Consider the following 27347-nt stretch of genomic DNA (forward strand, 5'->3'; position numbering starts at 1 on the left):
GTGATAATGAATCACTTTCCCCAGAATGTGGTGTCTTACAAAGTTGGTCCCTCTCGTGGCAGATGTTTAAAATGTGCCATAAGTTTAAATACATCATCAGGAAAACATGATGAAAAAGGAAAATAGCACCAAAAAATAATACTCTTGTGACTACAAAAAGCACTATAAACATTACTGAAAGTTACAAACTGGGAATAGTATTTGTCATATTTAGTATAAACAGTTGGTATCCTTAATATATAAATCTAAAAAGAAAAAATATCATGATCTCTAAGGAAAAAGAGACAAAGGACATGGTCCAGTAATGCCCAAAGAAGAAACACATAAGGAGGAAAACACACACTCAAAAAAAAAAAAAAAAAAAAAAAAAAAGCAGATTAAAAGCAACAAACCCTTGAGGATCCTTAACCCTCATTCTCATGGCATAATGAGACATCCCTTGTTTTGCCTCAACAACCATAGTGTGGTTGCAACCATAGACAAAGGAACCTTTTAGGGAGCTGGGGGACCCAGCACCACATGCCAAGGGATCTGAGAAGAGTCCTGCTTCCCTGTGATTCGGCTCACTAATAGGGATACAGAACTTGGACCTGTCTGTAGGTAGACCCTGTAGCAGACTGTGAATTGGCTCCACCCGCCCCCTGCTCTCTTGGCCTTGGTCCAGAAGCCCCTGGAAAACAGTATCTCAGAAAAATCGCCTACAGACAAGAAAGCCTTTGTATAAGTCCAGGTTTCCAGAAGAAAAGTTCTAGGACATCTTTAGAGAAAAAAGCTACAAGTTTGGATACATTGAGAGGGTGAGAAGAACAGCTTCACCTGAGATACACCACCCCTCCCCCAAGGTGACACAGCTTAGGGCCAAGAGAGATCTCATCCTGGGGAAGTGAGAGCTTGTGAGTGACACATAGCTTCCCTATCTGTGTGGGAGGCTGCCAAAGAAGCTAATTTCTCTCTCCTCATCCACGTTGCATGATTGCTAGGCAGGAAGAGAGAGCAAATGGCAAAGAGCTCTCTAAAGAGATACAGATCCTTCTAACGACATTCAAGAAGCTTGCCCTTAAGCTTTTGGGAATGCCTCACCTGCAGATCCCTCCAGCTGGCCTATGGGCATTCCCAATGCTCAGTATGCCTCATTCCCACACATCCCCTGCCCCTGTCGCCAGCCCTCTGTGTGTACTCCCAGTAGCAGTGGCAAGAGCAAGATCTAGAAGATGGCTAGTGAGCACATACAGAAGGCTGGTCTGAATCTGTGGGTCAGGGAGGGAACATGAGCTTGACTTTTAGCACCACCTTTGACAAAACAAAAGGAAGGCAGCCAATACATGGCCTGGTTCATTGCAGGATCAAGAGAAGGCATATAAGCTTAAGAATTCTACCACAAGAGGGAGCAGGAGGTGTGGATCACCTGTATCCAGAGAAGGTCTGAGAAAGCCTTGGAATCACTAGCAGAGCTGATGGCAGATACTTCTGTCCTGAAGCCAGTTTAATAAAGATGGGAAGGGGTGACTTCAGAAGGGAAGACAGCAATGCAAAACTTCAAGGAACCTGAAAAAAATCAAGATAACATGACACCACCAAAGGGTCACAATCTTCCAATAACCAACCCAAGACATGAAGATCTGTGATTTACCTGAAAAAGAGATAAAAAATATTGTTTTTTAAAAAACTCAATGAGTTATTACAAGCAAACACAGAAATACAATTCAACAAAATCAGATAAACTATGCAAAACTAAATGAGAAATTTAACAGGGATAGAAAATATTAAAAGGAACCAAATTCTGAAGCTGAAGAATACACTGAATGAAGTGAAAACTATAATAAAGAAGCTCAGTAACAGAACAGGTCAATCAGAAGACAAAGGCAAGAACTTTGAAATTACCCTGTCAAATTGACTAAACACTTGAATGGATGATGGAAAAAATAAAAAATTTAAATAAAAAAGTGTTCCCATCATGGCGCAGCAGAAACAAATCCAACTAGGAACCATGAGGTTGTGGGTTCAATCCCTGGCCTTGCTCAGTAGGTTAAGGACCTGGCATTGCCACGAGCTGTGGTGTAGGTTGCAGACTCGGCTCGGATCTGCTGTGGCGGTGGCGTAGGCTGGCAGCTATAGCTCTGATTCAACCCCTAGCCTGAGAATCTCCGTATGCCATGGGTGCAGCCCTAAAAAGCTAAATTAAAAAAAAAATTTTTTTTTAAATGAAATTACCCAGTCAAGGTAATGGAACAAAGAAGAGAGAATGGAAAGTGAAGAAAGCCCATGTGATTTATGGAATACTGTCCAAAGAACAAATTTGTATATTATTGGCATTCTGGAAGAAGATAGGACAGAAAGCTTATTTAAAGAAATAGTGGCTGAGAATTTGCAAAATGTGGGGAGAGATTAGATCTCCAAGTTCATGAAGCTTGCAGGTCACCCAAAAAAATCAACTTAGATTCTCTCTAAGATGCATTATATAAAACTGTCAAATTTTAAAACACAGAGCCTTAAAAGCATCAAAAAAGAGAAAAACTTTTGAGAGAACCCCCATAATGGTAAATGGATTTCTCAGCAGAAACCTTATAGGCCAGAAGTGTGGGAAGAAAAAAAAAAATACTCCCAATTAAGACTACTCTGTCCAGCAAAGTTTTTTGTCAGAAATGAAGGAGGGAGAAAGACTTTCCCAGACAAATAAAAGCTCACAGAATTCATCACCACTAGACTTGTCTTACAAGAAATGCTGAAAGGAGTTCCTCAAGCTAAAATGAAAGGATGCTGATTAGTAACATGACAACATATGAAAATATACAGCATAATGCTAAAGCTAAATGTATAGTCAAAATAAGTATACTCTGATACCGTAGTATCGTGCTGTATTAAATGTTACAGGGCAGGGAGTCCCATTGCAGCTCAGCAGTAAGGAACCTGACTAGTACCCATGAAGATGTGGGTTTGATCCCTAGCTTCATTCAGTGGGTTAAGGATATGGTGTTGCCATTACCTATGGTGTAAGCTGCAGACTCAGCTTGGATCTGGCATTGCTGTGGCTGTGGTGAAGACTGGGACTACAGCTTCAATTAGACCCCTAGCCTGGGAACTTCCATATGCCACAGGTGCATCCCTAAAATAAATAGATAAATAAATATAAATTAAATGTTATCAAGCAATATAAAGATTAAAGGACAAGAGTATTAATAACTATAGCTACAATGTATTAATAGACAATACAAAATAAAAATTATGACATCAAAAACATAAAAGGGGGAGTAAAAGGTTAGAGTTTTTGTATGCAAAGCTGTTATGAGTATAAAATAAAATATTAGATCTGGAAGATGTTTTATGTAAGCATCATGGTAACCACAATGCAAAAACCTACAGTAGATTCACAAAAGATAAAGAGAGAGGAATCAAAGCATACCACTAAGGAAAATAATCAATAAAGAAAAGCAGCAAGAAAGGAAGAAAGAAACAAGGAATTACAAAACAGCTAGAAAACAATGACTAAGATAGCAGTATTAAGTCCTTACCTATCCATAATTACTATAAGTATAAGATTTTGATAAAATCACCAATTAAAAGGCACTGATGGAGTTCCCATCATGGCACAGCAGAAAAGAATCCAAATAGCATCCATGAGGATGCGGGTTCAATCCCTGGCTTCACTTGAGCTGTGGCGTAGGTTGTAGATGCGGCTCAGATCCTTCATTGCTGTGCCTGTGGCATAGGCTGGCAGCTGTAGCTCTGATTCCATCCTTAGCCTGAGAACTTCTAATATGCTGCAGTTGCAGCCCTAAAAAAACAAAAAAGCAGGGGGTGGGGAGAGTGGTGCTGAGTAGGTGGATAATTAACAAAGCAAGACCCAACTATATGCTATCTACAAGACACTCACTTTAAGGACAAACATAGGCCCAATGGGAAGCGATAGAAAAAGATATTCATACAAGTAGAAACCAAAAGAGATCAGAGATTTTGGTATCAGCTACACTTCTATCAGACAAAATAGACTTTAAGCCAAAAGTGATAACAAGAGACAAAGAAGGTCATTATATAATGATAAGGGGATCAATTCACCAAGAAGATATCACAGTTGTGAATATATGTGCACCCAACACTGGAGCACCTAAATATATTAAGCATATACTAAGAGATCTAAAATGAGAAATAAACAATAATACTGTAACAGTAAGGGTCCTTCAACAATCAATAAATCAGCCAGACAGTAAGTCAACAAAGAAATGTTAGATTTGAACTATACTTTAGACCAAATGGATTATCAGACATGTAGAGAACATTCCATCCAGTAACAGCAGAATATACAGTCTTCTTCAGTACACATGTAAAATTCTCCAGGATAGATCATATTACAAGTCACAAAACAAGTATTAGTAAATTTAAAAAGACTGAAGTGGAGTTCCCATTGTGGCTGAGCAGAAATGAATCCGACTAGTATCCATGAAGACACAGGTTCATTGCCGTGAGCTGTGGTGCAGATCACAGACGTGACTTGGATCCTACACTGCAGCAGCTGTGGCGTAGGCTGGCAGCTACAGCTCCAGTCTGACCCCTAGCCTGGGAACATCCATATGTTAAGGGTAAAGCCCTAAAAAGTCAAAAAAAAAAAAAAAAAAAAAAAAAAGAAAGAAAAAAGAAAGAAATCAAAGAGGAGAAATTACAACTGATGTCACAGAAATAGAAAGGTTTATAAGAGACTACACTATAAATAGTTATACACCAACAAATTGGATAATCTGCAATAAACTGACAAATTCCCAGAAACACACTATAGTAAGACTGAATCATGAACAAAAAAAAGTCTGAATAAACCAGTAATGAGTAAGAAGATTAAATCGGTAATCTAGAATCTCCCAACAAAGAAAAGCCCAGGACCAAATGACTTCACTGTGAATTCTACCAAGCATTTAAAGAAGTGACACCAATCCTCAGACTCTTCCAAAAAAAAATGAAGAGGATGGAATACTTTCATTTTATGAGGCCAACACTGTCCTGATTAATAAACTGTATAAGAACATTACAAGAAAACAACAGACCAATATCTGTGGCAAATATAGATACAAAAATTCTCAACAAAATACTACCAGTGTGAATTAAATAGCACATTACAGGGATCATACAGCATGATCAAGGGGGTTTTATCCCTGGGATACCAGGGTAGTTCAACATATGCAATCAATCTATTAATAAATTTTGTTAAATAAAATTAATAAAATGAAAAAATTAAATCATCTAAATAGATGCAGACAAGAATTTGACAGTATAGAACATCCTTTCAAGATAAAAACTCTCAACAAATTAAAGAGGGAACAAATCTTAACACAATAAAGGCCACATATTGTAAGCCTACAGCTAACATCACACTCATTGTTGAAAGGTTGAAAGCTTTTCCTCTAAGATCAAGAACAAGATTAAGAGTCCCCACTCCCTACACTAGTCAACATAATACTGGGCATTCTCACCACAGCAATCAAGCAAAAAATGAAGTAAAAAGGCATCTAAATCAGAAGGAAAGAAAAACTGTCTTTGCAGATGCCATAATCATATCCATATATAAAACATCCTAGAGAGACAGAGCAAGATGGCAGAGGAATAAGAGGTCATGCTCTCCATCTCCCACCAACACATCAAGAAAACACATTTACATGTAAAATGACTCACATAGAACATCAACTGAATGCTGTCAGAAGAACTTAAACCTCCAAAAAAGGGCAAGAAACTCTTCACATAACTGGGTAGAACAAAAGAAAAAAAAATAGAGAGAAAGGGAATCAGGATGGGACTAGCATTCCCAAGAGGGAGCTGTGAAGGAGAAAAGAACTCACATCCTGGGAAGCCACCTAATTGACGGAAAGACCAGCCAAATCAGAGGGACCTCAAAGTTGCCAAGAAAAGCTGGACTGAGAACAGCAAAGCAGAGTGAGAGCCACACAGATCATCTGAACCACTGGCCTGGATACCATGGCCTGAGATGCTCAGGTGGAGGCTGGGTGCTGAGACTTAGGCTCCAGAGGTCAGTACCAGGGAGAGGACTGGGAATGGCTGGCTGTGTGGGGACAGCCTGAGGGGCTAAGGGGCAGGGGAGCAGTACACCACCTTCTGAGGGGAGGAACACCATGGCAGAGGGAACCCGGGAGAAGGTCTGGACCCACAGGAGAGGCAAGGTGCCATTGTTGGGGAGGACAAGAGAAGGAGGAGGGACTGCCATAGGAAACTCTCTGCACCAGAGGCTCCACATGCCCGTGGGCTCTCAGAGGGTGGGGCGGCTCTGGCATAGGCTACTGGCAGCAAGAAGCCTCTTGCTCATTTAGGGGAGACTAGGTGCTTTTTGTGCAGGCTACCGGTGGGGCCAGGCACCTATTGTGTGGGCTAAGGGTGCCTCTTGCATGATCTACAGGTGGCAGGGATAGACTGTGGCAGTCATCTCAGAGGCCAGAGGGAGGCGTGGCTTGCCACCACTGGGGGCCTGTGAGTGGGCTCCACCTGAAACCCCAGTCACCTCAGGGGTTGGCAAAAAAGAAAAAGAGAGGGCACTGCAACCAAGCACCATACACTGTTGCTCTCATTCCCCTGGGATCACACCTGCCCTGCAGTTACCACTGCCAAACACTCTGGGCAGCACACAGACACTTGGTCACTGTCTCTTCCCAAGCCCCTACAACTAGGAGCAGCTAGTGCAGCACCTCCTGCATGGGCTAAGTCGGATAGGGTGCTTCTTGTGTGGTCTGCAGGCAGTGGGGGCAAACTGCCGCAGTTACCCCTGATTCCAGAGGTGGGCATGGCCCACCGCCACTGGGGCTACCTGAACAAAAATCACTTGCAGCCCCAACCACCTCAGAGGGCACCACAGAAAAGAACAATGCGACAGAACACCACCTGTTGGGATAACACCCACTCTGCTGCTGCCACTGCCAAACACTCTGGGCAGTGCCCAGACGCCAGATCACTGTCCCTTCCCAGGAACCTGCAACTAGGAGCAGCTTGTGCAATATCTCCTGCAGGGGCTAAGCAAGACGAGGTGCTTCTGGCATGGTCTATGGGAGGTGGGAACAAACCATCGCAGTTATCTCTGGCTCCAGAGGTGGGAACGGCTCGCCACCACTTGGGTCCATGAACAGACACCACTTGCAGCCCCATTCATCTCAAGGGCAACCACAGAGGAGGGCATTGCGACAGAACACCACCTGTTGGTGCTCTTGTACCCCTGGGAACACACCCATCCTGCTGCCACCACTGCCAAACATTCCAGGCAATACCCACACACCTGATCTCTGTCACTTCCCAGGAACCTGCAACTAGGAGTAGCCTGTACACCACCTCCTATGTGGGCTAAGTGAGATGGGTTGCTTCATGCATGGTCTACAGTTGATGGGGGCAAACCACTGCAGTTATCACTGACTGTAGAGACAGCCATGGCCCACTCTCACTAGAGGTCCCTGAACAGGCACCACCTGCAGTTCCAACCACCTCAGAGGAGGGCACTGTAATCAAACATAAGCTGTTGTTGCTCTCACTCCCCTGGGAACTCACGCACCCTGCTGCTGCTACTTGCAAATGCTCTGGTCACATTGTAGATCTGCCTAGAGCTCATTACCACTTCCCAGGGCCCTGCAACTAGGAGTAGCCTGTGCTGCCTTCCTGAAGGTCCTTGCTGCTGTTGAGAGCCCAATGACCAGGCACTGACTGCTGGCCTTATCCATTGCCTCCTTCTCCCTGAAAACACACTGAGTATCCTGGGGATAACGGAGCCTGTTCACACGGAAGAAAGAGACAGCAAATATTCAAACTTCCACATCAAAAATAAATAGTAACCCCCCAAAAAATACAAAGGGGTATTCTTGCATAGAAGTAGCCTTAGAAGACTACAGTTTGGCTTCCCCAAACTCACAGAAAAAGAAAAACACAAGCAAGATGAAGAAGCTCAGAAACTATTCCCAGTTAAAGCAATGGAAGACTTCACCTAAAGTAGTCAACAATGAAACAGACCTCCGCAGTCTAACAGACTTTGAGTTCAAAAAGGAGACAGTGAAAATACTGAAGGAATTAAGAGAGGATATAAACAGTAATGCAGATTACTTTAGAAAGGAACTAGAGGGAGTTCCCATCGTGGCACAGTGGTTAACGAATCCAACTAGGAACCATGAGGTTGCGGGTTCGATCCCTGGCCTTGCTCAGTGGGTTAAGAATCCGGCGTTGCCGTGAGCTGTGGTGTAGGTTGCAGATGCGGCTCAGTTCCCACATTGCTGTACTCTGGCGTAGACTGGCAGCTACAGCTTTGATTCGACCCCTAGACTGGGAACCTCCATATGCCGCAGAAGCAGCCCTAGAAAAGGCAAAGTCAAAAAAAAAAAAAAAAAAAAAAAAAGGAAAGGAACTAAAAAATATAAGGAGGAGCCAAGAAAAACTAGAAAATTCATTTGCACAGATACAAACTGAGCTAAAGGCAATAAAGACCAGAATGAATAATGCAGAGGAATGAATTAGTGATGTGGAGGATAGAATAATGGAAATCGCCCAATCAGGACAGCAGACACAAAACCAAATGAAAACACATGAAAGCAATATAAGAGACTTTGTATAATATAAAGTGGGCCAGTCTATGCATAATAATTCCAGAAGGAGAAGAAAAAGGGGATTGAAAATACCTTTGAAGAAATTATGACTGAAAACTTTCCAAATCTAAAGGATACTGATATCAAGATACAGGAAGCACAGAGGGCCCCAAACTAGTTGAACTCAAAGAGGCCCACACCAAGACATATTATAATAAAAATGGAAAAAGTTAAAGATAGGATTTTAAAGGCAGCAAGAGAAAAGCAAAGCATTAATTATAAGGGAACCACTATAAGGCTATCAGCTGATTTCTCTACAGAAACACTACACGCCAGAAGAGATTGGCAAGACATATTTAAAGTGCTGAAAGGAAAAAATGTGCAACCCAGAATACTCTATTCAGCAAGAATATCATTTAAAATAGAAAGAGAAATAAAGAATTTCTCCAATAAACAAAAGCTAAAAGAGTACAGCAATACTAAACCTTTCTAAAAGAAATACTGAAAGGGCTTCTGTAAATTAAAAAAAAGAAGAATTAGGATGGAGGAAACCACACTTGGAAAGCAGTCACTTAAATAAGCCAGCATACCAGATCTAAACGTGAAGATGTAAAAAAAAAAAAAAAAAAAAAAAAAAGAGAGAGAGAGAGAGAGAGACATCAAAATCATACAATGTGGGGAAGGAAAGTCATAAAAAACAGATTCTTTTATTATTTTAATGATGTGTTTGAGCCTATATGACTATCAGGCTAAAGCAAGCATATATAGGAATGGGTTAACATACTTAAAAAACAGGGCAACCACAAATCAAAGCTGAACATTACATTCACAAAAACTGAAAACAAAAGTACTCAAGCATAAAATAAATGGATATCAATCAAAAAAAAGAAAAGAAGGAGTTCCCGTTGTGGCGCAGTGGTTAACAAATCCAACTAGGAACCGTGAGGTTGCGGGTTCGGTCCCTGCCCTTGCTCAGTGGGTTAACGATCTGGTGTTGCCGTGAGCTGTGGTGTAGGTTGCAGCGCGGCTCGGATCCCGCGTTGCTGTGGCTCTGGCGTGGGCTGGTGGCTACAGCTCCGATTGGACCCCTAGCCTGGGAACCTCCATATGCCACGGGAGCGGCCCAAGAAATAGCAGAAGAAAAGAGAAACACAGAATCAACTGGAAAACAAGGTTTAAAATGGTAATAAACACACATCTATCAATAATCACCTTAAATGCCAATGGACTGCATGCTCCAATCAAAAGACAAAGAGTGGCAGATTAGATAAAAAAGCAAAAACCTTCAATCTGCTGTCTACAAGAAACTTGCCTTAGGGCAAAGGACACATATAGATTGAAAGTGAGGGGATGGGAAAAGATATTTCATGCCAATGGCCAAGACAGGAAAGCAGGAGTTGCAATACTCATATCAGACAAAATAGACTTTAAAATGAAGGCCATAAAGAAATACAAAGAAGGTCAATATTTAATGATAAAAGGATCCATTCAAAAAGAGGATATTACAATCATCAATATACATGCGCCTAATATAGGTGCACCAAGATACCTACAACAAATCCTAATAGACATAAAAGGAGAAATTGACAGGAATACAATCATAGTAAGAGACTTTAATACCCCACTCACATCAATGTACAGATCATCTAGACAGAAAACCAATAACGCAACAGAGATCCTAAAGGACACAACAGAAAAGTTAGACTTAATTGACATTTCTCAGGATATTACATGAAAAAAATCAGAATATATATTCTTCTCAAGTGCACATGGAACATTCTCAAGGATCAACCATATACTGGGGCACAAAGTTAACCTCAACAAATTTAAGAGTATAAAAATTATTTCAAGTATCTTCTCTGACCACAACAGCATGAAACTAGAAATCAACAATAGGAAAAGAAATGAGAAAAAAACTGACTTCATGGAGACCAGACAACATGCTACTAAAAAACCAATGGGTCAATGAGGAAATAAAGAAAGAAATTAAGAAAATACCTTGAGTCAAGTGATAAGGAAGACAGAACCACTCAAAATCTATGGGATGCTGCAAAAGCAGTGCTCAGAGGGAAACTCATAGCAATACAGGCCTTCCTCAAAAAAGAAAGATCTCAAATTGACAACTTAACCCTCCACCTAAACAAATTAGAAACAAGAACAAAAAAGTCCTAAAGTCAGCAGAAGGAAGGAAATTATGCAGATCAAAGAGGAAATCAATAAAATAGAGATTCAAAAAGTAGAAAAAAATCAATAAAACCAAGAACTGGTTCTTTGAAAAGGTAAACAAAATTGACAAACCTCTGGCTAGACTCACCAAGAAGAAGAAGAAAGAACCCAAATAAACAAAATCAGAAATGAAAAAGGAGAAATCACAACAGATACTACAGAAATACAAAAAACCCAAGAGAATACTATGAACGACTATATGCCAACAAATATGACAACCTAGAAGAAATGGACAACTTTCTAGAGACTTACAGCCTGCCAAAACTGAATCAAGAAGAAACAGACCAACTGAACAGACCAATCACTAGAAATGAAATTGAATATGTCATAAAGACACTCCCTACAAATAAAAGTACAGGACCAGATGGCTTCATAGGTGAATTCTACCAAACATACAAAGAGAAACTTATACTCATCCTCCTTAAACTTTTTCAAAAGGTTAAAGAAGGAACACTCCCAAAGACATTCTCTGATGCCACCATCACCCTAATTCCAAAACCAGACAAGATACCACCAAAAAAGAAAACTATAGGCCATTATCTTTGATGAATATAGACACAAAAATTCTCAACATTTTAGCCAACCAAATCCAACAACATATAAAAAAGATCATACACCACGACCAGGTGGGATTCATCCCAGGTTCACAAGGATGGTTCAACATATGCAAATCAATCAACGTCATACACCAAATTAACAAAAGGAAAGTCAAAAACCACATGATCATCTCAATAGATGCAGAGAAAGCATTTGACAAAGTCCAACATCCATTCATGATCAAAACTCCTACCAAAGTGGGTATAGAGGGAACATACCTTAACATAATCAAAGCCACTTATGACAAACCCACAGCCAATATAATACTCAATGGAGAAAAGCTGAAAGCCTTCCCACTAAAATCTGGAACAAGACAAGGATGCCCACTCTCACCACTGTTATTCAATATCATATTGGAAGTCCTAGCCATAGCAATCAGAGAGACAAAAGAAATAAAAGGCATCCAAATTGGAAGAGAAGAGATAAAACTGTCACTGTATGCAGATGACATGATATCATATACAGAAAACCCTAAGGACTCAACCCAAAAACTACTTGAACTGATCAACAAATTCAGCAAAGTAGCAGGATATAAGATTAACATTCATAAGTTAGTCACATTTCTGGATACTAATAATGAAATATTAGAAAAGGAACACAAAAATACAATACCTTTAAAACTGCACCCCCAAAAATCTAATACCTGGGAATAAACCTGACCAAGGAGGTGAAAGACTTATATACTAAGAACTATAAAACATTAATCAAGGAAATTAAAGAAGATGTAAAGAAATGGAAAGATACTTCATGCTCCTGTTGGAAAAATTAATATTGTAAAAATGGCCATACTACCCAAAGCAATCTAGAGAGTCAATACAATCCATATTAATTTACCCATGTCATTTTTCACAGAACTAGAACAAACAATCCAAAAATTTATATGGAACCACAAAAGACCCAGAATTCCCAAAGCAATCCTGAGGAACAAAAACCAAGTAGTAGGCATAGCTCTCCCATACTTTAGGCAATATTACAAAGCCACAGTCATCACAAGACAGTGTGGTACTGGCACCAAAACAGACATACAGACCAATGGAACAGAACAGAGAACCCAGAAATAAACCCAGCCACCTACAGTCAATTAATCTTCAACAAAGGAGGCAAGAACATAAAATGGGAAAAAGGCAGTCTTTTCAGCAAGTATTGCTGATAAATCTGGACAGCGGCATGCAAATCAATGAAACTAGAACACACCCTCACAACATGCACGAAAATAAACTCAAAATGGCTTAAATGCTTAAACGTAAGATAAGACACCATCAACTCCTGGAAGAGAACATAGGCAAAACACTCTGACAACAGCCTTACAAATGTTTTCTCAGGTCAGTCTCCCAAAGACACAGAAATAAAAGCAAAAATAAACCAATGGGACTGAATCAAATGACAAGCTTTTGCACAGCAAAGGAAACCAAAAAGAAAACAAAAAGACAACTTACAGGATGGGGGAAAATAGTTTCAAATGATGCAATGGACAAGGGCTTAATCTCTAGGATATACAAGCAATTTACACAATTCAACAGCAAAAAAGCCAATCACCCAATGGAAAAATGGGCAAAAGACCTGAATAGACTGTTCTCCAAGGAAGATATACAGATGGCCAACAAGCACATGAAAAAATGCTCAACTGGTTAGTGGAGAAATGCAAATCAAAACTACCATGAGATACCACCTCACAGCAGTCAGAATGGCCATCATTAATAAGTCCACAAATAACAAATGCTGGAGGGGTATGGAGAAAAGGGAACCCTACTGCACTATTGGTGGGAACGTAAGCTGGTACAACCACTATGGAGATCAGTATGGAGATACCTTAGAAATCTATACATAGAACTACCATATGACCCAGCAGTCCCACTCTTGGGCACAAATCTGGACAAAACTTTCCTTAAAAAAGACACCTGCACCCTCATGTTCATTATAGCTCTATTCACAATAGCTGAGACATGAAAACAACCCAAATGTCCATCGACAGACAACTGGCTTAGGACGATGTGGTATATATACACCATGGAATACTCAGCCATAAAAAAGAATGAAATAATGGCATTTGCAGCAATGTGGATGCAACTAGAGACTCTCATACTGAGTGAAGTAAGTCATAAAGAGATCTCACTTATACCTGGAATCTAATATATGGCACAAATGAACCTTTCCACAGAAAAGAAAATCAGGACTTGGAGAATAGACTTGTGGTTGCCAAGGGGGAGGATGACGGAGTGGGATGGATGGGGAACTTGGGGTTAATGGATGCAGACTATTGTCTTTGGAATGGATAAGCAATGAGATCCTGCTGTGTATCACTGGGAACTGTATCTAGTCTCTTATGTTGGGGCATGATAATGTGATAAAAAAGAATATATACTTGTATGTGTAACTGGATCCCCATGCTATACAGCAGAAAATTGACAGAACACTATAAACTAGGCATAATTTTTAAAAAATCACTATATAAAAAGTTAAAAAAGAAAGTTTTTAAGAATTTTATTGCTAAATCAACTATACTTTAATAAAAAATAAAGAAAAATAAATATGGAAATGTATAAAATTGGGGAAAAAATAAATTAGAGTAGTCTGGTAGTAGTATTGTATCAGTGTTAACATTTGGGTTTGAATTTATATTACAGTTGCTACCTGCTGCCATTCAGGGAAGTGGATAAAGGGTACAGAAGACTCTATATTTTGCAACTTCTGTTGAGTCTGTAATTTAACAAAAAAAAAAGCTAAAAAAGAAATAGGAGAATCTGATGGTGAAACTTAAATTATTTACTGCCCTTGAAGTGGTAATTATTTGGGCTAGAGTCTGAAAAATGAGGAATTACCCAGGAAGTAGTGTGAGTGGGGAAGACCTGCCGTAGGGATGAAGGGACAGCATTTCAGGTAGAGGAAACTCCCTGTTCAAAAGCATGTTGAAGCATAGAGAGAAGGATGTTGTGGTTGGAGCTGGCTGAGCAAGGCAGAGAGTGGCATGGGGCTGTGCCCCCCCGCTTTCTCTGGGAGCCCTGCCTGACAAAATGGAGCTTGGGGGTGCTCTATGCTGAGAACCAGATCCTCAACTATGATTACCCCTCCCTCTCAGAACTCAGCCACCATGCCATAAGCAGTAGCTCAAGGTACATGGGGAGGCCACATGACTTGACCCAGCAGAGCCCCCCTGCCCACAGCCAGTATCAAGTACCAGTGAGTGTGTGGGAATCTTAGACTTCCAGCCCAGTAAGACCTTCAGATGACTGCAGCCCCTCATGCAGTAAGAACCACCCAACTGAACCCAGTCAATCTATAGAACTGTAAGGGATCATCATAGAAACCATTATTTTCAAACAACTGATAACTTGAATGAGTAGTAATTCTAGTTGCAGAGCCTACAAAGGACTTTCACTTCCCATAACTCTTGATCTTCACTAGTATCTCACAGGCTTGTAATATCCTGGTGAGCTCCTCATTCTCCTTTGTAGTCCAACATGTCTATCCATACTTTACAGATTGAAAGTCCTCAGTAAAGGGAGTTTCCATTGTGGCTCAATGGGTTAAGAACCCAATTAGTATCCATGAGGATGAGGGTTCAATCCCTGACCCCACTTGCTGGGTTAAGGATCCGGCATTGCTGTGAGTTGTGGTGTAGGTCACAGATGCTGCTTGGGTCTGGCATTGCTGTTGCTGTGGTATAGGCTGGCAGTTGTAGCTCAGCCTGGGAACTTACATATGCTGCACGTGCGGCCCTAAACAAAACAAAACAAAACAAAACAAAATACCATGAAAGTCATCAATCAAAATATTTGTTAAATGAAAAAGCAAAAGATCTGTTGCCCTTAAAGAAAGATAAAACAAAAGATTTTCAGGAGCACCTTCTTTAACAGTAGTCTTTTGTCCCAGGTGGAACTGCTAATAGCAAGGTGAAAAGACCTCTGCCTTTGGAGTTGGGGAAATCAGAATAGCAAAAACATGCTTACAGATATGTGCAAGAAGCAAAGGTACGTGATGAAATACTTTCACTTGGACTCTTTCAAAAGAGTCAGTTTTGGTCACAAGGAAAAGTGACCTTTGAACTGGAAACTGAACATTCTTGTTTTCTCCACTAGGCAGCTACAGTTTTCCCTCTCACTGTCTGTTACTTGTTGCACGAAGTCCCAAGATTCCCCTGTCAGAAAACCTAAGTTTCTGTTCTGGCTGCCTGTCTGTTATACAAATGAGTCTTTGGGCAAGTTACTTATTTTCTCTAAGCCCTTATCTCCTTGTTCAAAGTTAAGGGATTTCAGTAGCCACCTCACTAGATTACTTGACCACTAAATGTTGTAATAAGGTATTACGGACAATAGTCAACTGACAGAATATAGCAAAAAAAAAAAAAATGTTGCTTGCCTTCAATTCCTATGTTTCTGGCTTTTCAAGGCCCACCAATTCTCTCACATGACAAGCAAGTTCTATTTTGTATTCTTTTTCCTCATAACAATTTCCCTAAGTGCCTACAGACTAGATACTAGGAATACAATGATAAGACAAGGAGCTCATAGTCTAAGAAGACAGGAGATAAGTTTAGTAATGTGTGTAGGTGCCATGATGCAAGACTTCTTGGGAAACTTGGAAAAATAAGTGCCATCACTTCTCCTGGGAGTGCCCTGAGGGTTATAAAAGCTTTCTGGGTGAATCCTTATTGTGGCTCAAAGGATTAAGAACCTGAAGCTGTCTCTATGAGGATGCAGGTGCAATTCCTGGCCCCCCCTCCTCAGTGGGTTAAGGATCACACTGCCATGAGCTGCAGTGTAGGTTGCAGATGCAGCTTGGATCTGGCATTGCTGTGGCTATTATTAAACCTCTAGCCTGGGTATTTCCACATGCTGTGGGTGCAGAGGAGAAGAAGAAAACAGAAGAATATTTTCATGACTTTGGAGAAAGCCAATTTCCTAAGCAAGTCATAATAAACACTAACTATGAAGAACATTTATCAACTAGTTTTCAATTATGAACTTCTAATCATCAAAATATACTACAAAGAGAATGAAAAATCAAGTCACCAAATGGGAAAAGATATTTGCATTACATATATTCTGTATACAATGTACAGAAACCTACTCATCAAACAGTCAGACATCCCTGATGACAAATGACTTGAATTGGCAATTCACAAAACACCTCAAAATGGCCAACAAATGTATGGAAAAGTGCTTACCATCAATAGACATCTGGAAAATACAAATTAACTCGATCTACCATGTGACACCCCATCAAACACATTAGAAGAGAGAAAATGAAGACAGAAAAATTTCCATTGGTTGGTGAGGATATGGAGCAACTAGAATTCTTATACAATTGACCCCTGAGCAACATAGATTTGAACTGCACAGGTCCACATATACGCAGATTTTTTTTTTTTCACTAAATACAGTATACCAACAGCTGCAGCTCCAATTCACCTCCTAGCCTGGGAACTTCCATATGCCTCAGGCACAGCCCTAAAAAGAAAAAAAAAAAATCTTCCCAGAGAGAAGACACTCTTGGATATAATGAACAATGTTCCTGGCAAAAACGTCAAGAGCCAAGATGATCCTCTGTGACTGCTCCTTGTGCTGCACCTCAATGTAGGCTGATGGGATCTTATCAACGCACAACAGGGGAAAAAAAACTGGGGATAGGAGAGTGTGAAGCAACGCAGTCACACATCCAGCTGCTCTGGGATGATCTGGACTGATCCAGAGATACATTTTATAAATCTGTAAGACTGAATACAATAGTAGATAAGCTTTACATATTCCCCCTTGAATATCCTATTTCCCAACTGAGTTCTGATATTCATCAATCAGCAGTGAAGTTCAGGTAACACCCTTTAGTAAATGCTCAGGGAGTAGCTATCCTCTGTTGTAAGCTGAAGTGAACCCAGCTTAGATATTTCTTTCCTTTTTATTTATTTATTTATTTATTTTTGTTACTCAGATGAATTTATCACATCTATAGTTGTATAATGATCATAACAATCTGATTTCACAGGATTTCCATTCCACAGCCCAAGCACATCTCCCCACCCCCCAAAACTGTCTCCTCCGGAGACCATAAGTTTTTCAACATCTGTGAGTCAGCATCTGTTCTGCAAAGAAGTTCCGTCTGTCCTTTTTTCAGATTCCACATGTCAGTGAAAGCATTTGATGCTGGTGTCTCATTGTATGGCTGACTGCACTTAGCATGATAGTTTCTAGGTCCATCCATGTTGCTAAAAATGCTGGTATTTCATTCTTTTTAATGGCTGACTAATATTCCATTGTGTATATGTACCACATCTTCTGGATCCACTCCCCTGTCGATGGACATTTAGGTTGTTTCCATGTCTTGGCTATTGTAAATAGTGCTGCAATGAACATCGGAGTACATATGTCTTTGCGAATCATGGTTTTCTCTGGGTAGATGCCCAGGAGTGGGATTGCTGGATCAAATGGTAGTTCTATGTTTAGTTTTCTGAGGAATCTCCATACTGCTTTCCACAGTGGTTGCACCAATTTACAATCCCACCAACAGTGTACTATGGTTCCTTTTTCTCCACACCCTCTCCAGCATTTATTGTTTGTAGACTTTTAGATGATGGCCATTCTGACTGGTATAAGGTGGTACCTCAGAGTGGTTTTGATTTGCATTTCTCTAATAATGAGTGATGTTGAACATCTTGTCATGTGTTTCTTGGCCATCTGTATGTCTTCTTTGGAGAACTATCTGTTTAGATCTGCCCATTTTTTGATGGGGTTGTTTGTTTTTTTTGGTATGGAGCTGCAGAAGTTGTTTATAAATTTTGGAGATTAATGATCTTTTTTGAGTGCTGAGGAGCCTACCTCTGAATAGTAACTGAAAAGATAATCATCCCACCTCCACTGTGAAAATCTACTATTATTAATTCTAAGAATCTTTAGAAATGATCCTGAACCCTCTCCAAAGCAGTACAGTGTAAGTATTGTTGATCAAAGTCCCAACCAAAGTTCTACTCTATACAGCATGACTAAAAGAGCTTTGATCAAAAATATAATCATGATAGGCAAGATAGGAACAGTCTTAAAATGCATTCATTCTCAAGCAAAAAGTAACAAGTTACTGAATTTAAATTTATTAGAGGATTATATCACCAATAATATTTAGTAACATTTTATGTACATTCAAGCATAGGAATAGATTTTTTTTTTCCTGATTATCCAGCAACCAGAATGTCTCAAAGTTCAGAATGCTACAGCTCACTCACTTAACTCAGGCCTCTCAGTGACATCTTTTTTTTTTTTTTTTTTGGCCACAGCCACAGCATATGGAAATTCCTAGGCCAGGGATGGAATCCGAGCCAAAGCTGCAACCTACACCATACCTGCAGCAATGCTGGATCCTTAACCCACAGTGCCACAGTAAGACATCCTGGTTTTCTTTTTTTTTTTTTTTTAACACATGATAAATTTACTTATCTGCTTTCCTAGTTCACACCCATTAAAATGAGCAAGTCACAATGGGAAGTACAAAGAAAAGAGCTGATAGAAATAGGCAGAGCTGTAAGAAATAACAGCTACCTTGGTAGGAAGAGACAGCAAATGCAAAAGCAGACCAAGAACTCCAAACACTGCCATCATCTGGGGCCCTGTAGCAAACAGCTCTCGGTACCTAAACAGTCTCAAGGGCAGCCACCACCCAGAGCACAGTCATAGATACAGATCAAGAGTATAATCGTCAATAAGGATTATATTATACCATGTAGAGTCTTTTAAAATAAGATAGGAAATGTATAGTCCTTTTAAAAAAATTAATCCAAAATGTTTAAAACATTGTCTATTATGGTTTAAATTTGAATGCTTACATTATTAGCTTCAGTTACACAGAAGATTGCATTGCACAATAAATGCTGAGTAGAGTACTGCAGCTGGTAGAATTTTAAGCTTGATTCAAACATTAGTTACATAAAAATATGAGCACTTCATTCCCCAAGTACACTGAGAAACTGAGGTGCTATTGTTATTTGAAATAACATTCAAGTTATAAAATACTATCTTGGGAGTTCCTGTTGAGGCTTAACGGTAATGAATCTGACTAGCACCCTTGAGGATGGGTATTCTATCTCTGGACTTGCTCAGTCTGTTAAGGATCTGGTGTTGTCACAAGGTGCAATGTAGGTCGCAGATGCCACTCAGATTTGGTATGGTTGTGGCTATGGTTGTGTTGTAGGCCAGCAGCTACAGCTCAGATTTGACCCCTAGTCTGAGAACTTTCATATGACGCAACTGTGGCCCTAAAAAGATGACAAAAAAAATCTTTACCTACAGAAAACTAAGAACAAATATGTAAGCGCTATTAAAAGTACTTTAATTTTGAAAATCATCATTCGTCTCCACTGTGGTTAGCTCAGCATATGGTTTCATTAGTCCTCTCCATCCATAAGACAGGAAAATTATGACCTTGTGTGGCCAGTTTCTCTTAAAGCATTAGTTTAAAAGGTTAACAAATGTTATCTTTAAATGTTTATACATATATATATATATATATATATAAACTACATTTTAATTTATTTTCTCACAAACTAATGTTAACCCACGGAAACAAGATTTCTATTTTAATTCTCCTTGTCAACAGAACTAAAGTCAAAGGAGTACGTAAGCTTTTCAATAAGCTATAAAACTCTGAAATGATAGCAAAAATTACTAAGACCTGATTTTGTATGAAAAGGCACGTTTAGAAAAATCCTGAAGGGAGTTTCCCTCATGGTGCAGCAGAAACAAATCTGACTAGGAACCATGAGGATGTGGGTTCCATCCCTGGCTTCAATCATTGGTTTGGGGATCCGGTGTTGCCGTGGGCTATAGCGTAGGTCGAAGATGTGGCTCAGATCTGGCGTTGCTGTGGCTTTGGCTTAGCGTGGCAGCAACAGCTCTGATTAGACCCCTAGCCTGCGGGTGTGGCCTAAGAAGACAAAAAGACAAAAAAAAAAAAAAAATCCTGAAGGACTTTAACTATTTAATTTTTCTAAATGGTAGAGAACATGAAGGGAGAATACTAGTTGTACAAAAAAATCAAAGTCTATGAATACCCTGGAGTTGAGTATGGAATATTTAGAGACCTCAAATTACCTACTCTCTGTGTCACGATTTGTGAAAAATATGATAGAACAGTTTGCATTTGCTGAAATAAGTACCATCCAAGTGTTTTCACTCTATATTATACTAATATTCACTTAAACTGATACAAAAATTGCAAACACAATAATAATGAACCAAAATTCAATTCCTGACTACCCTACCTAATCAAATAACTCACTTCCAAAGTTCAACTATAACAATGTTGCTCATGTATAAGGTGTTTTTAAACCTAAAGAATTCTGTAGTTATATAATAAGATTTTAAGCTTACACTGAAAGTATGCTAAATTGTTTAAGGGGTACTGAGAAATATTACTGTATAAGTATTAATAGATATATTAGCACAGTAGCTAAGACATGGAAGCAACCCAAATGCCCATCAACAGAGGAATGGATAAAGAAGATGTACATATATACAATGGAATATCACTCAGCCATTAAAAAGAACAAGATTATGTCATTTACAGCTACATGGATATACCTAGAGATTATCATACTAAGTGAAGACAAACACAAATATTATATGAGATCATTAATATGTGGAATCTAATAAAATATGATTTATAAAACAGAAACAGACTCAAATATTTCAAACCAAGAGTTCCCTGGTGGCTCAGCAGGTTAAGGCTAGAACATTCTCACTGCTGTGGCTCTGGTTCAGTTCCTAGTCTGGGAACTTCCACATGCTCAGGGCATGGCCAAAAAAAAAGTCTCCTCCAAGATTTGAAATCAAAGGAGAAACTATGAGGGGGGAGGGATAAATTAGGAAGTTGCAATTAACATATCACACTACATATATAAAGTAGATAAGTAACAAGGACCTACTACATACCAAAGGGAAATCTACTAAATACTCCTTAAGAACTTACATGGGAAAAGAATCTGAAAAAGAATGGATGTATTTACATGTATAACAGATTCCTTTTGCTGTACACCTAAAATAATCCAATTGCGTAAGTCAACTATACCTGAATTTTTTAATTAAAAACCCAGATACATTAGAATAATAGTTAGGGGGTGAGGAGTTTAATTTGGTTTGGCTTTCTATATTGTTCCATTTTTTTTTCCAGAGTATCAGTAGAGAATCACACTACAGAAAGGCACAGCTTAAAATGTTTTGTTCACAGAGAAAAATGCACATGCCTCCTCTAGCTACCGTTAAACATCTATCTACCACTACCCTACTCATATTTGGAGACACTAAAAACCAAATACAAACCCAATCTGCTTCAAGACTACAACTAGTTTTAGAACTACTATTGAAGGTTACCCATGATCTAGTCCAAGATTACTTTACAAACTGGAAAACAGGAAGGTTGGATGGCTTCTTAAAGGATACTCAATTAATGACAAAGTAAACTTAGAACTCAACTATATTTCCACTAAGCCAGTTTCTTCCCAACTTAAATATCAAATCACATTTGATCTGCCATATGAAAATTAAAAAATAAATTCATTAAGAAACATGAGTGAGAAACCCAGGGTTTAGTAACAGCAAAAGAGAAAAGGGACAGAAATACATAACCACTGATCTGTTCGTTTTGCTGAATGTGAGGTGGGGATATTAAAAACATCCAAATGTTAGGTAGGAGAGGATAGGGACTCTGACCCAGGTGACTCCCAACAGGCCATTTATTGTTATCAAAAACAGGACACCTGCAATCAAACAATGAAGACCCATACAGATACCAGAGGAATGCTTTTCAGAGCATCTACCTATAACCTTTTTTTCTGTGCAAATAAGGCATCCTCATGGAAACCAACCAGAGGATCCAAATGTACCCCCTAAGCAAGCAAGGTGGTGGTGGGGGTGGGACAGGAAATTAGTGGGCATGGGGCAAGAGAATAGGGGTCCCCAAACAGGTCTGTGATATAGGAATATAAGGAGAGATCCAGCTGCAGCCAGCACCAGTCCCTACCCAGGACAGCCTGCACTCTACGGGCATGAATAAAGCTTGCTGTACACTGCTACCTGACTCTTGATTGTGACCTCTGGAAGCAACCAGCAGGAGCGCGGAATGGCTCATTAACAGAGCCCAGGCCAGAGCTGTTACACTGTGGTGTTGGTTTGAGGGGAAATTTCCTTGAATCAGAAGGGCTCCCTTCCTGAGTTGATTGATCCTGCCTGGAGAGATCCCCCTGCCTCCTTCCCTGCCCTGCAAGACCACTGGTGGTGCTTCAGCACCTCCAGGCTGGAACAACCTCCTGCCAGAATGCCTGCCTCCATGCTTGCTCAACAAAGCCCGCTGGCTATATCACAGGCTAGGGGTCGAATCTGAGCAACAGCTGCCGGTGTGCACCACAGCCACAGCAACACAGGATCTGAGCCTGCATCTGTGACCTACACCACAGCAATGTCGGATCCTTTAACCCACTGAGCGAGGCCAGGGATTGAACCCATGTCCTCATGGATACTAGTTGGGTTCATTACTGCTGAGCCACAATGAGAACTCCTTAAAATATAATTTATTTATTTATTTATTTTTTTGTCTTTTTGCCTTTTCTTGGGCCGCTCCCGCAGCATATGGAGGTTCCCAGGCTAGGGGTTGAATCGGAGCTGTAGCCGCTGGCCTAAACCAGAGCCACAGCAATGCAGGATCTGAGCCGCGTCTGCAACCTACACCACAGCCCACGGCACGCCGGATCCCCAACCCACTGAGCAAGGGCAGGGATCCAACCTGCAATTTCATGGTTCCTAGTCGGATTCGTTAACCACTGCGCCATGACGGGAACTCCTAAAATATAATTTAAATAAGATTGAGATACAAGTCCCTTTCTTCTACTGAACTGCCTCTGATGCCAAAGTGGAGATGAAAAAGCAATAGGGAATTCCCTTGTGGCAGAGTGGGTTAAGAATCCAAAGCTCCAGTTCAATCCCCAGCCAGGCTCAATGGGTTAAAAGGATCCAGCAGAGTTCCCTTCCCGGCTCAGTGGAAACAAATCTAACTAGCATCCATGAGGATGCAGGTTGGATCCCTGGCCTTGCTCAGTGGGTTAAGGATCCCGCTTTGCCATGAGCTGTGGTACAGGCTGGCAGCTGCAGCTCTGATTCAACACCTAGCCTGAAAACGTCCATATGCCGAGGGTGGGCCCTGAAAAGACAAAGAAAAAAAAAGAAAAGATCTGGCATTGCTGCAGCTGTGGCATAGCTCAGAGTTGTAGCTTGTATTCAATCCCTGCCCTAGAAACTTCCACATGCCTGGGGTTGTGGCCCTTAAAAAAAAAAAAAAAAAAAAAAAGGTACAGTACCCTCCATTAACTGTAATAAATATTTACTGAATGTCAGATGTTATAGTAGGAAATAAGAATTAAAAAAGAAAGACAAGAGCAAAAAACAGACAAGATCATTGCCCTGAGAAATTTAACACTTAACAGAGTTTTATGAAATACATGACCTGGATAAGCACTGTATGTGTTGAAGTCTACTTGAGAACATCCTCTTTTTAAACATGTAAAGTGAAGAAAATCAGCCTTACTTATTCTATTTAGCTATCGTAAAAAAAAGCTTTGCCAGGATGTAAAAAAACTTCCAAAAATCTATCCTTCTTCAAAAGGCTGCATCCTAGACAACACAAATGGCAAATTAAAGGGCTTCTGTATTAATATTTTACTCTAACTCTAAGTGCCATAATAGTCAACTAGTCAGGTATTCCTGCTAGGAGAAAACATCTCTGATAGTATGAGCTGAAAAAAAAAGTCACTCAAAGTTATTAAATATGGGTCCTGCTATAAATATCTATATTCCACTTAAGATGCTAGACATAGGAGTTCCCTTCTTGGCTTAGTAGTTAGAGAACCCGACTAGAATCCATGAGGATGCCATTTGATCCCCGGCCTCACTCATTGGATTAAGGATCTGGGGTTCCCTTGAGCTGTGGTGTAGGTCACATAAGAGGCTGAGATTTCGCATTGCTGTGGCTGTGGTGTAGGTCTGTGGCTGCAGCTCCAACTCAGCCCCCAGCCTGAGAACCCCCAAATGCCAAGGGTGCGGCCCTAAAAAGCAAAAAAAAAAATGCTAGACACATTTTAACACAAGGAAAAGAAAAAAATACAGATATCAATTGCAAATGAGAAAAAAGTTTCATCATTCTCTCAGCGGATTTTGAGTAGCTGATGAAGGAGTCTCATGAAACAAATTTTACATCTTAATGGTTCAAAGAAGTTCCTAAGAAAGGGATGCTTAAGACTTTAAATTTTTTTCACACCCAGAAATAAGACTTAAAGAAAATGTCAGCGCGTTAAAAGTCAGTTATTTCTGAATATTTAGGACGACAGAAAGTAATTATACCTTTTATGTTTCCGTATCTTGTAAAGTAATACTACAATTAGAGTCGGAAAACATTTATGCAAAGGCAGACTTTGAAATAAATCACTAAGTCTCCTCCACACTTCCACTCTTGACAGCAACTGCAGAAACAGCACTAGCACTGCAATTTAGAATGGAGAGGACACTGCACACATACACACTTGGCTGGCACTCGACATTTGGGGCCCGAAATGACCACACATATGTAAGCAAGCCAAAACAGAAGGCGCTCCGATTTTGAGGCAACACAGTAAACAATCACAGTAACCACCACTTTACTAAAAGCTGGCTGACAGCTTCAGGCGCACAGAATCAAAGAGCTCTTCTTCCCGGCCCTCCTCTTCCCCACACACCCGAGAGCCCATTCAAAACACATCCTCCCCCAGCCCCGCCCCAGCCCTGCCCTCAGCAGCACCCCAGCACCCCGAAAGTCCGGGGCCTTGGCGGCGCCCAGCCCGGCCGGTCTCAGGACGCTCTGGGCCGCGGACCCGCCGGGCGCCGCAGCGGCTGGAGCTCCAACCCGTGGTCTCCGGGACCCACAGCGACTCGCGCTCCCCGCAGCCCTCAGCCCGGGGCGCCGGCCGCCCCCGCCCCTCTCCCCGAGCGGCGGCCGCGTCGTACCTGCACACGGTGATCAGGTTCCCCCTCTCCACCTCGGCGCTGCAGACGCTCAAGCTCTTCTTGACGGTGCCACTGAATCCTCCGCCGCGGCTCACGCCCAGGCCCCCCAGGTACTGGGAGACCATGGCGGGCTGACCCCAGTGTTCTTCTTGTCAGGTGCGACCCGCCCGCCCCCAAACCTGCGTCCCGGGGCTCTCCCTCCGCGGGCGACCGTTAGGGCGTGGGAGGGACGTCCAGAAGGAGCTTGGTTGGAGGGAGGATGAGGAAGACTGTGCAGGGAATTGGCAGCTGGTGCCCCGCACCAGAGCTACACACACACGCACCACCCCCGCCCTCACGAGCGAGATAGTGGCGGTAGCACCCTTACTTCCCCAGAGATCTCAACGACCGCGCGACCTCGAACGCGCCTGCACCCAGAACCCGGCCGCGCAAGCCCAAACAGCCACACCTGGCAGCCCCTTGGGCCCCAGTCCCAGCCTCGACCCGGAGGCCCAGGGTCTTGCGCGCGCAGCCCCGCCCGCCCATCGCCTATACCCTCAGCTGAAACCAATCGCAGTGCGCGAGGGGCGTGGCCTGACGCAAGGAGCTTCCCAGCCGAGGTAGAGCCCCGCCCCCGCGCGTGGGCCGCTATCCCGTTATCTGACTTAAGGGTCCACTTGCTGCAGTTAGTCCCTAAGGGGTGAAGCAGCGCCTCAGCTGGCCTGGGGATTGTGGGATGCGGAGCTCAGGAGTGGCCCAAGCAGGATGCGACCCTTGCCCGGAGCCTGACTATTGGCTGCGCTCTCTAGCTCTAATGGCTGATTATGTTCCCAGAGAATGGCTCCCAAGTCCAGGAGCATCCGAAGCTACAAAGCCAAGGAAACAGCAGCGCTGGCACCCTGCCTGCCCCAGGGCCTGACTCTGGGAAGGAATGGGGTTCCCTTTACCCTATCGCCCCCCACCCGGGCCTAACAGACACCTACAAATAACCCAAGGAGGGAAACTGCCCGCAGAATATTCCTCTTGGGGCTTCTGGTGGTGGGGTTTTTGACCCTCCACACCACGTCTCTCCTGTCCTCGCCCCCAGCACCGGCTTTCGCTGGGACTGGCCGCCCACATAAGAGTGAACACCATTGGAGTGTGTACTCTGCTCCTTGCGCCCTTCTCCCCTCCTAGACAGTTGAATCGGAATTGGGGTGGATGCCATGACTCTTAAGCACAGTTTGGTCTTGGATGGGCCGGGGCTGCTCCCTGCCAGAGGCCAAGAGTGCTGCCCCTGTGGTGCGTGTTTGGAACATAGTGCCCACTCTACAGAACTTCTCCATTCCTCCACCCTTAGCAGCAGGGAGGTCCTGGCTTTAGTCTCCCATTCTCTGGCGCTCATCTAGGTCGACCATTCACCGCTTTGTGCATCAATATGCCCAGATTTTAGAGTGAATTCCTATTGACAGCTATCCCTATGCAGGGAGTTTGGTGCTGTGCATAGAACAGGTTCTCAATAAATGTTCATTTAATTTAACTTGAAGTCACATTTGGCATTATTTGACTCGAATTTTACAGTTTTGGTAGCTCCAAAATCCATTAAACTTGCACCTCTGGTTTTGAGGTTTCCATCAAAGAATGATACAGAACAGATATATGGATATAGTGTAGATAATCTCTTTGTATATTAAACATAGTATGGGAATTCCCATTGCAGCTCGGTGGTAATGAACCCAACTAGTATCCATGAGGAGAGGTTTGGATCCCTGGCCCTGCTCAGTGGGTTAAGGATTTGCTGTTGCCCTGAGGTGCGGTGTTAGGTCACAGAGGGCTTAGATCTGGCATTGCTGTGGCTGTGGTATAGGCCAGCAACTGCAGCTCCGATTTGGCCCCTAGCCTGGGAACACCCATACACCGCAGGTACAGCCCTAAAAAGACAAAAACGAAAAAAGTACTACAGGAGGTACTTTATGCTTTTAAAACAGTTTTGTATATAAAGCAGTAGATTACT

General features: G+C 41.6%; 1 long non-coding RNA gene across 1 annotated transcript in view; it reads right to left on the reverse strand.

Annotated features, from left to right (window-relative positions):
- LOC102164596 (uncharacterized) overlaps positions 1-25848 on the reverse strand; it is a 78871-nt gene extending 53023 nt beyond the window's left edge. The window contains exon 1 of the long non-coding RNA XR_014815997.1: positions 25376-25848. This is a non-coding gene — a long non-coding RNA (uncharacterized LOC102164596). The remainder of the gene's footprint in view (positions 1-25375) is intronic.
- Positions 25849-27347: the final 1499 nt, after the last annotated feature.

This window comes from Sus scrofa, chromosome 9 (assembly GCF_054392235.1).
Source record: "Sus scrofa isolate SSC_HxYL_T2T_F1_AM1 chromosome 9, Sscrofa_HxYL_maternal_Yorkshire_Landrace_v2.0, whole genome shotgun sequence".
In the NCBI taxonomy this organism is placed as follows: Eukaryota; Metazoa; Chordata; class Mammalia; order Artiodactyla; family Suidae; genus Sus; species Sus scrofa.